At 36.7% G+C, this 11,530-nt stretch overlaps 1 pseudogene; it reads right to left on the bottom strand.

Moving 5' to 3' along the window:
- Positions 1-2,948: 2,948 nt before the first annotated feature.
- LOC141491767 (pre-B-cell leukemia transcription factor 2 pseudogene) lies at positions 2,949-4,162 on the bottom strand (annotated as a pseudogene).
- Positions 4,163-11,530: the final 7,368 nt, after the last annotated feature.

Below are 11,530 nucleotides of genomic sequence, written 5' to 3'. Positions count from 1 at the left end.
TCTTAAAACTAAGCATAATATTAGCATCTGCCTCCAAAGGTTTTGGATTGGATAAATTGAAGCATTTGTAAAAAGTTACAGATCTTCAATTACTAAATAAATACTAATTATTATGATAAGTTGGAGTAGTAGCTTCATGGCACTGTGCTAGACTTTGAGGCCTTTTTATTTTTAGATATTATTATGCTCTATATATTAGATTTTGCTGATTATCATTTTCACAACATTGACTGTATTAGTCTGGCCCTGTGACTCCGAGTCTTATTAATAATATCAAAGGTGCTAAACAGATATGAAGCTTTTATTCTTCCAAATTTCTGAGAGTGGGATGACATGTCACTCACATTTTGGCTAAAGTCATTGTCAATGCTGCATCAGTATTCTCAACTTTTCTTTTTTCCTGATTAAGTATTTCTAGAGTCAGTCATTTATAATGTTATCAGTAGGATGATAATTTCAAAGAGATAATGACTCACCTGTTAGAATTAAAAGGCTGATTATGGGTAGTTCAGTAGTAGGAAAAGATTTTTCTGGTATGTTCTCTTCACTTTCAAACACTTCAATGATTCAGGAGTCTGACATTAGCATGGATGTGTTTTCTACAAGTACAATATAGGAGTCTCTCCATCATTTCCAGGAAGTGGTAAAGACACTGAATAAATGACAGTACAAGAATGAGTCATGCTCTCATTTCTTTTACAGCCTTCAAAGTGGTCTATTCAAATTGACAGAGATCCTTAACCATACTGACAGTAAAATTCTGGTGGGTGGAGATGAGTGCACTATCTGACATTGTTAACCTAGGATTATCTTCATAGGCATGTTTCACATTTTGCAGCTCTGGAAAACTCTGGAGCAGATAAGAGATGAGATTTTAATGAGATAGAACCTCTTGCTAGATATAAAGCATATGGTTTAAATAAAAGATTGTTTCTAACACTGGACAGTTTTTGAGTTCCCTATGTACAACTCATAATTACATTGGATATGCTGTCTTATCATGCCTGAAATAAATTATATCAGTGTCTGTTCTCTATCTTTTTTATACCTGGTGAAATGAGTGTCTTAAGATGAAAATGATATCACTTTTATTTGGTAACTTCAGTTTTACATGAATAATGTCATTGCTGAATGACAAAATGGAGGTTAAGCAGTGGCAAAATCCCTTGAGAAAATGGAACCTTTTTGAGCAGGCAGGTGGATCTTTTCCAAAAATGACAGGAATGGATATTCTGAATGTTAATATTCTTTCATGTCATCTAGAAATAGTATAATATTTATTTGGATTTTTGAAATATCTTTTAACTGTCTGATTTAATATTTAGTTCCCTATCATATTTTGGTTCAATTTTTGTGAAATAACACTAAACTTTTCCTCCTCCTCTCCTCTACTTTCTTTGTCATTACCTCTTTTCTTCTAATATTTCCTCAGAATTTCCTCTATATATGTGTAGGAGGCAAAGTGATGTAACAGAAAGAACTCTGGTCTAAGAGTCAGAGACCATCAGGAATTATAGCTAATGAAAGCATGAAAGAAGAAATATGCTACATGCTAGGGTCTAGCACAGTGCTTTGAAAACAGGACCTAAAAAAGTTACTTTTTCATAATTTTTTCCAAATCTTTTAATCATATTTTTTCTTTCATTTTGCCTTCCTTGAATTTTCATCTTTAATTGCTCTGGAGATGACTGTACCTCATTTAGAGCAAATTTCTTTTCTCTTCTTTTTTAATTCTTATTTTCTTTTCTTAAATTTCTTTTTATTTTTTGCCCCAGTTATATGCAAAAGCAAGTTTCAATATTTTCTTCCAAAACCTTAAATTGTAAATTCCCTCCCTTTCTCCTATCCCACTGCCCCTCCTTAAGAAAGCAAGTTACTTAATATTGGTTAAAAATATGTAGACATATAGAAGAGAACTGCAATTGTCATGTTGTAAAAGAGAACATAATGCTTTTTCTCACCCCCAAAAATGTGAAACATCAAGAAAAATTAAGTGGGAAAAAAATGCATCCTTTGGTTTTAATTCACACAATTATCTGTGTTGTTGGGATGGATAGCATTCTTTATGACAAATTCTTCAGAGTTCTCTTAGGTCATAGTATTGCTGAGAAAAGGTGGGACAATCACAACTGATCATCCTACAACATAGCTGTTACTTTGTGTGTTCTACATTTCCCATTGCATCTGCTCATGTAAGTTTTTTTTTCTTTTTCTTTCTTTCTTTTTTTTTTTTAAAGAAAACAAAAATCCAAAGCCCAGTCAACATTTTTCTAAAGTAGCAGAAACTCCCTCCGAGGTAGATATCTGAGTCAGACACTCTTGTCCACCAAGCGATTCTATTGGTTTAAGATGAGCTGCATATGAGGTAATAAGAGCTGTCTTAGAGGGCAGGGGGCGGGGTGCACAGGGGGTATGGCCTGTGTCCTCTGTCCAGAAATTTTGTCCCCATTTTTGGCGTCACTAGACAGGCAGGGTGGCGTCTCTCCCCAATTCTAGACTGTACAAGCAGGGTGGGGTGGGGTGGGGTGGGGAGGGCAAGAGGAATATGTCATGTCAGAGAGTGAGAGACAGAGAGAGAGAGAGAGAGAGAGAGAGAGAGAGAGAGAGAGAGAGAGAGAGAGAGAGAGAGACTAAAGAGAAGGAAAGAAGGAGAGTAGAGGGTAGGAATGAGGAGGGAACAGAGAAGGGTCTCTTGGGAGATCCTTCCCACCCTGTGGTTCACACCCCCCAGCTCTGAGACGCCTTCTTCATGAGGAAAAAACCCCATTTGCCCCTCTGCCTTGCGCTTCTCTGGGTGGGGTATGTCCACTGGATATCTGGGGCCTCACCTAGAGTCACCCCATGTGCTCCCACCCCTGAGACCTCAGAGACTGGATTAGTTGGATGTATCTGAGTGAACACTCCCAGGTCCCTCTGTTGGGGAGGTCACTGCCTCCTACCAGCCACCATTAGCCCTCATTTCCCGGGGGCTGTACATCTGGCTTTGCCCCAAGGTTATCCCCGTAGCCCCCAGGGCCCATTGAATGTCGGAGCGATTCAACCTGGGAATTGGGGTAGGAGTCTGCATTGAGCCCAGGCAGCCCTAGGAACATGTCTCCAGATCCTGAGAGGTTGAAAGAACCACCAGAACCTGCAGAAGAGGGAGGTGTAGGGGGACTGGCACGGCTATGGCCCCCTTGAGTGACAGACACGGCAGTTTTCACTGCATAGATATTTGCTTCTTCCTGGAACGTCCCAATATTCTTCTTATATCTGATGCGCTTGTTGCCAAAGCAGTTAGAGACCTGGGAAACAGTGATCCCACACTTCTTGGCACGCTCCTCCTTGGCCTCTTCACTGGGATCAGGGTTACTCGGGTGAGAGTAGAAATACTCATTTAAGACCTCAGTAGCCTGTTTGCTGAAGTTACAGCGTTTTCTTCTAGCATCCAGGAAACGTGAGCGAAGGGTCATGACGGCTTCACATGTGCTCTGTTTGAGCTGCCTCTGAATGGCACTGAATTTTCGGTGGATGATGCCCACCCTACGCTCCATCTCCTTGGGAGCCACAGGCCGTGTACGACTCTGCTCTCGAAGCAGGTTCATCACATGGGTAGTGAACTCATTACACGCCTGTTCATACTTCTCCAGCTCAGAATGGTAGATATGGGCGATCTGGGCCAGTTTACTTTGATAGTGGGAGTGCTCCATGGAGCTATCAGGAGACACTCCACCCCCGGAGGCCGCTGCTGCTGCTGCAGCAGCTGCAGACCCTCCTCCTTTTTCCGGTCCTGCCACCCCTTCTGCCAGAAGCATGTTGTCCAAACGCATCAGCTGGGGGTCCACAGGCTCTTCTTCCTGTGAGCTTCGGATACTGATACCAGTCTTCTCTTTAATCTCACATAGGACACTGAAAAGAGCAGGTTTCATTCGGTGGCAATTTAGGGCATGTTTCTTGGCCTGGGCCTCATCCAGGCTTTGGTCGGTGATGGTCATGATCTGCTGCAGGATGTCCCCGATGTCCTGCTTTCCCCGTCCTCCTGGGACCCCCCCCCCCCCCCAGCACCCGCTCCAGGTTCTCCACCACCGGGAGGTTCCCCAGGTCCCCCTGGCTCTCCACTTACTAGCCCCAGGCCTCCTCGGCCCCAGCCTGGAGGGGGCGGTCCTAGTAGCCTTTCGTCCATAGCTTGGGGGGCTCCCCTCCCCCCGGATCCACCCTCCCCAGGAGCCACTTCCCGATCAGCCCATTCTCTCTCCCGGGTTCTCCCCTTTTCTTGAAAAATTGCTTGGGCCGATGCTCCTATTGCCACCTCCCCCACCTGTCTCCCAGTCTCCTGGCTCCCTGGGAGGGCCCTGCCCTGGGAGGGAGCTCTGGGACCCGGGCCCCCAGCAGTGGAGAAAATCTCCTGTAAGTTTTTTACTGAGAGAATCTTATTATTCATTTCCCATAATACAATAGTATTTGATTTCCCTCACATATTGCTCAGCCATTCTCCATCTTTTGGGCATCCCTTCACTTTCCAGGTTCCCACTACCAGAAAAGAACTGTTATAAATATCCTAATACATTTAGGTTCTTTCCTTCCCATGTTTCATCTCTTTCAGGAATATAGGCTAGGTCAAGGGATAGGCATGATTTTATAGCTCTTTGACACAGTTCCAAATTTCTCCTCAGAATTATTGAGTCATTTCACAAATTCTTGAACAATGCATCAATGGCTCAATTTCCCTACATCCCTTCCAAAATTTGCTATTGTTTCCTACTGTCCTGTTAACCAACTCAACAGATATAAGGTAGTACCTCAGAATTGTTTCAACCCACATTTCTGCTATCACTAGTGAGTTAGGACATTTTTTAAATGATTGAAATTACTTTCATTGATTACCTCATCCTAAAAACTGTTCATACCTCTTGATCATTTATTAATTGAGGAACGGCTCTTTTTTTTTTAACAAATTTGACTCAAATCTCTGTTTCAGAATTGAAACCTTTATCAGAGAAGCTTGTTTCAATATTTTTTCCTCATAGTTACTTACTATTGATAAATGCATTTCCCTCTATTCTATTCTCCTACCCCCATTTATTCTATTCCCTCTCTCCTTTCACCCTGTCCCTCCACAAGTGTTTTGCATCTGACTACCCCTCCCACATTCTTGCTCCCTTCTATCAACTTCACCCCCCTCTCCCACCCCTTTCTCCCATCTCTTTCCTCTCCAACAGCTTAAGATAGATTTCTATAGCCAGTTAAGTGTGTATATCATTCCCTCTCTGAATCAATTCGGATCAGAGTAAGGCTCACTAACTTTCCTTCACCTTTCGCCTCTTCCATTCTACTGCACAAGTTTGTTTTTTTTTATTATTAATTAATTAATTCATACATACGTACATGTATAGTTTTAAGTTACAAAATTCCTTCCACCTTCCCTTCCAAAACCCTGCCTGTCAGCAGTGAACAGTCAGGGTAGCATTGTACATATATATTTTTGATAAATGTGTTTACAGATTAGTCATTTTTAGTATGAGGAAATAGGAGAGGGAAAGAGATACATAAGAGATAGATTTTAATAGAGTGTTCATAAGATTCTGGAGGGTTTTTTTGCTATGTTTTGTTTGGTTTTTCTTCTTCTGGATAGGGATAACATTGTCCATAGCTAATATGATGTGGTTGTTCTAGTCCTCTGAACTGCTGAGAGGAGTTGCTTCCATTAAGGTTGATCATCTCACAATGTTGTTAACATGTACATTGTTCTCTTGGTTCTGCTCCCTTTGCTCAGCAATAGTTCCTGTAATTCATTCCATTGTACCTATATCTTAACTTGTTTAGCCATTCCCCCATTGATGGACAGCCCCTCATTTTCCAATTCTACAAAAAGAACTGCTCTGCATATTTTGGAACATGGAGAATTTTCCCATTTTTTATGATTTCTTCTTGATTTAAAACTAGAATTGGAACTGCTGGGTTAAAGGAAATGAATATTTTTATTGCTCCTTGGTCATAGTTCCATACTGTACCCCAGCAATGCATCAATGGTCCAATCCTCCCACAACCTCTCCAACACTGATCATTTTCCCTTTTTCTCATATTAGCCAATCTGATAGTTGTGAGGTGATACTTCATTCTTGTTTTAATTTGAATTTATCCAATAATAATTTGGAGGATGTTGTTCATATGACTATATATAACTTTAATTTCTTCATTTGAAAGCTGTCTGTTCATATTCTTTGACTATCAATTGGGGAATGACTTGAAACTTTATAAATTTGATGCAATTCTTTTTTAGAATTTTAGAAATTTTAAAATTTTAGAAATGAGACCTTTATCAGAACTCCTAGCTCTAGAGATTGTTTTCCAGATTTCTGCTTTCCTTCTAATTTTGGCAGCATTGATATTATTAGTGCAAAAAATATTTAATTTAATATAGTCAAAATCATTCATTTTGCAATTTATAATGTAATCTAACTCTAGTTTGGTCATAAATTTATCCCCTTTCCATAGATCTGATAGAAAATTTATTGATCTATTAATTTATCTATGGTGTAGTCCTTTATGTCTAAATTCGGTACCCATCTTGAACTTATTTTGGTATATGGTGTGAGATGGGGATCTATGTTTAGTTTTTCCCATAATATTTTCCAGTTTTCCCAACAATTTTTGCCAAATAGTGAGTTGTAATCCCAGAAGATAATGTCTTTGGGTTTGTCAAACAGTAAATTTCTGTAGTCATTTACTGCTGTTTCTTTTGAATCTATCCTAATCTACTGATACTTTATTTCTCAAACAGTACCAGGCAGTTTTGATGACTGCCACTTTATGGTATAATTTTAAATCTGGTGCAGCTAGGCCACCTTCCTTTACATTACCTTTGCTCAGTTTCATTGCTATTCTTGACTTTTTATTGATCTAGATGAATTTTGTTACTATTTTTTCTAGCTCTAAAATAGTGAATTGGTAATTTGATTGGTATGGCACTGAATAAGTAATCAAATTTGGATAGAATTGTCATTTTTATTATATTAGCTCAACCTAACAATGAAAAATTGGCAGTTTTCCAATAATTTCAATCTGACTTTATTTGGGTGAGAAGTACTTATTATTTATAATGCGTTCATACAATTTCTGGGTTTGTCTTGGGAGGTAGATTCCAAAATAGTTCATATTTTCTACTTTAACTGAAGTTTCATTTTCTGTCTCTTTCTCTTGAATTTTGTTTTTCCATATACAGAAATGATTATGATTTATGAAGCTTATTTTATATCCTGCCATATTATGAATTTATTCATTGTTTGGAGGAGTTTTTTTCAATGATTTTCTCAGATTCTCTAAGTATACCATTGTATCATCTACAAAGAGTGAAAGTTTTGCTTCCTCGTTGCCAATTTTGATTCTTTCAATTTCTTCTTTTTTTCTCTTATTGCTACAGGTAACATTTATAATAATATATTGAATAGTAATGGTGAGAGTGGTCATCCTTGTTTCACACCTGATTTTGGTAGAAATGCTCTGTTTATTCCCAGTGCATATAATATTTATTGATGGTTTTATATTGATGCTATTTATTATTTTTAAGGAAAACTCCATTTATTCCTGAAACTTCTAGTGTTTTTTAACAGAAATGGATGTTGTATTTTAGCAGAGGCTTTTTCAGCACCTATTGAGATAATCATATGATTTCTGTTAGTTTTGCTAGTGACACGTTCAATTATGTTGCCTGTTTTCCTAATGCTGAACCATCTCTGCCTATCTTGTATAAATCCTACCTTGTCATGTCAAAAAATCATACCAATACCTTACTGTAGTCTCTGCTAAAACATTATTTAAGATTTCTGGATGAATATTCATTAGTGAGATTGGTATATTATTTTCTTTGTTTTGTTTCTTCCTGGTTTAGGTATCAGCACCATATCAGTGTCATAAAAGGAGTTTGGCAGAACTTTTTCTCTTATTTTTTAAAATTTTATGAAGAATAGGAATTAATTATTCCTTAAATGTTTGGTAGAATTCACTTGTAAATCTATCTGGACTAGGAGACATTTTCTTAGGGAGTTTATTGATTATTTCTTCAATATTTTCCTGAAATGGGGTTAAGAAATTGATTCCCTCTTCTGTTAATCTGAGTAGTTTATGTTTTTCTAAATGTTCATTTCATTCAGATTATCCAATTTGTTGGCATATGGTTAGGTAAAGTAGCTCCAAATTTTCTCTTTAATTTCTTCCTAATTGACTGCTGGTTCACCCTTTTAATTTTGATGCTGTTAATTTGGTTATCTTCTTTCCTTTGTTTAATCAGATTAACCAAAAATTTATTTATTTCATTGGCTTTTTCATAAAAATAACTCTAGTTTTATTTATGCGATCAATGGTTTTCTTGCTTTCAATTTTCTTAATCTCTCTCCCTTGATTTTCAGAATTTCTTATTTGATATTAAGTTGGGAATTTATAATTTGCTTTTTTTCTAGAATTTTTTAGTTGCATACCCCATTCATTGATCTCCTTCTCTATTTTATTCATATAGTCATTTAGAGATATAAAGTTTTCCCTCAAAATTGCTTTTCTGCATTCCATAATTCTAGGTATGATGTCTCATTTTTATCACTTTGTTGGATATAATTATTGATTATTTCTATTATTTGCTGTTTGATTCACCCATTATTTATGTTAAAGTTATTTAATTCTTTATCATATGTAATTTTTATTGCATCATGTTCTGAGAAGTATGTATTTATTACTTCTGCCTTTCTGCATTTGATTATAAGGTTCTTGTGCCCTATTGCATAGTCACTTTTGGCATAGATGGCATGTACTGCTGAGGAAAAAGTATATTATTTTCTATACCCTTTTTCTCCATAGGGCTATAATGTATAAGTTTTCTAAGATTTTATTCACCTTTTTAACTTCCTTCTTATTTATTTTATGATTAAATATATCTAATTATGAGAGTGGGAAATTGAGGTCCTCCATAATTAAAGTTTTGCTGTCTTTGTCTCCTTGTGCTTCTCTCAGGTTTTCCTCTAGAAATGTGAATGCTATATCATTGGGTACATACATATTTAGTAATGATATAGCTTCATTACCAATGGTGACTTTAATGAAGATGTAGTTTCCTTCCTTATCCCTTTTAATGAGATTGATTTTGCTTTTACTTTATCTGAGATCAGAATTACTACCCCGATTCTTTTATTTCAGCTGAGGAATAATATATTTTACTCCAAGCTTTTACCTTTTCCTTGTGTGTTTCTTTCTGCTTCATATGTGTTTCTTGTAAATAATATATTATAGGATTCTGGTTTTTAATTCATTCTATTATCCATTTCCATTTTATGGGACTGTTCATCCCATTCACATTTACAGTTAAGATTACTAATTCTGTATTTGGCTCTTTAATATCTTTCTATATTTAAAATTTTTCTCTTTCCTTTCCTCTTATTCCTCCTGATCCCAGATTTTACTCCCTTTTCTTTTTGACTTTTCTTTTAAAAACTTGACTTTCAGTTTATTTTTGTTTAGACCTTCACTTTTTCTTTTGTCAGTTCCTGTTTCCCTTATCTTTCCCTTTCCCACCACCCCTCTTCCCTGTAGATTAGAGTACATTTTTAAAACCAAGTAGGAAAGCTAAAAAAAGGGGGGGGCAGCTAGGTGGCACAGTGGATAGAGCACCCGCTCTGGAGTCAGGATTACCTGGGTTCAAATGCGGTCTCAAACACTTAATAATTACCTAGCTATGTGTCCTTGGGCAAGCCACTTAATCCCACTTGCCTTGCAAAAAAACCAAGTGGCAATGTATCTTATTCCCTCTTTGAGCCAAATCTATTGAATAGAATTTACTCAGCATTCACATTCTCCCTCCTTTCCCTCTAAAAGTATAAATCTTTGTGCCTTTTCCCCTGGTGTTTTTTAACACTCTATCACTATTAATCAGGTATTATCAATCACAGTTTGATTGCTTATTTTTATCAAGGTATCTGATTGTTTGATTGCTTGATAAGCAACATTTTCTCAAATTACATCAATTTATAATATAATCATTTTTCACCCTACTCCCTTTTCAAGTGCTCTCCAAGTACTCACAATCCTCTTCATGAAGGAAAGTATCAGCCAAAGTCAAATGATTTCTTGAACTGCTTATGATCCTCTCCCCAAGGCCTATTTTCTCTCACACTTAATCCCCCCCACACACACACACCCTGGATACTTAACCCCTTGTTCATTGAAGCACTGATCAAGTAAAACCCTGATCTAGTTAACAACAAGAATCTTAAAGATCCCTAAGTACTGGGAGGCTCTGATGGTCTCACCTGAGAACTTTAGAAATGATTGTAAGCAATGGGAGACACTAACTCAACTTTTGATGACCTCATTATAAAAAGTGCTAAGCTTTTGTCAGCACAACAGAATTTAAGTGGGTCACAGGATAAAAAGACAATTCAATTTAAAGTTAACACCCCTACTTTTCATCAGGACTTTTTCAAACCTCTTCACTGGAGAGACAAGACCAAACTATACCCATACCCTTTAAATGCAATCGCTTCAATTATAAGTGACTGGTTAATTATCCTAAGAGATACAATGTTCTCAAGATTTAGAAGCATCATATCATTCCTTTTAGGGTTGTATACAACTTGATGGTCTTGACCAACATTTGTTTTATCTTGCTTTGTGTTTACTTCCCATTTTCATTTCTTTTTTTTTTTTTTAATGTAGCTCTTGAGTTATGTATTTTGTGACTGAATTCTCCATTCAATTCTGGTCTTTGTGTCAGGAAATTCTGGAAGGCCTTTATTTTCTTGAACATATATCTGTTTCCATGACAATATATGCTGAATTTTGCAGGGTAGTACATTCTTTATTGTATTCCCAGGTCCTTTGCTCTCTGATATATGATATTCCAGGTCTTCCCAATTCTTTAATGTTGAGGTTGATAGATCCTGTGTGGGTTGAATTGAGTTTCCTTTGTATTTGAATTGTTTTCCTTTGCTGCTTGCAATATTCTCTTCTTTATTTGATAGTTCTGGAATTTAGCTATAACAGCCCTTGGAGCTTTTATTCTAAAACCTTTTTCTGGAGAGGGTCTTTGGATTCTTTCAATGGTTATATTGCTTTCTTGTTCTAGCAAATTTGGACAGTTTTCCATTATAATTTTCTGCATGATGTTTTCCAGGTTCTTTTTGTGATCTTGGCTTTCTAGTAGTACAATGATTTGCAGATTGTCTCTTCGGGATCTATTTTCTAGGGCATTTGTTTTAACTAAAAGCTACTTTACATATTCTTCAATTTTTTTTCAGATTTTTTATTTTGTTTGATGGAATCTTTTAGTCTTTTAGATTCATTAGTTTCTAGTAGTTCAATTATAACTTTCAGGGTTTTATTTTCTTCAATTATCTTTTGTATTTCCTTTGTTACAGATGTTAAATTCTCTGATCAATATTTCATAACATTCCTGCATGACTCTAATTTCTTTTTTTTCTTCCTCTCTTCTTAGTTTTTTTAAATTCATTTTTAAGCTCATCAAGGAGCTTTTTTATTGAGTTCAAGTTATATTTATTTTGAAACTCCC

Source organism: Macrotis lagotis, chromosome 6 (assembly GCF_037893015.1).
Source record: "Macrotis lagotis isolate mMagLag1 chromosome 6, bilby.v1.9.chrom.fasta, whole genome shotgun sequence".
NCBI classification, from domain to species: Eukaryota; Metazoa; Chordata; class Mammalia; order Peramelemorphia; family Peramelidae; genus Macrotis; species Macrotis lagotis.
Note: the sequence above shows the minus strand (reverse complement) of the source record. Positions and strands in the feature narration are given on the sequence as shown.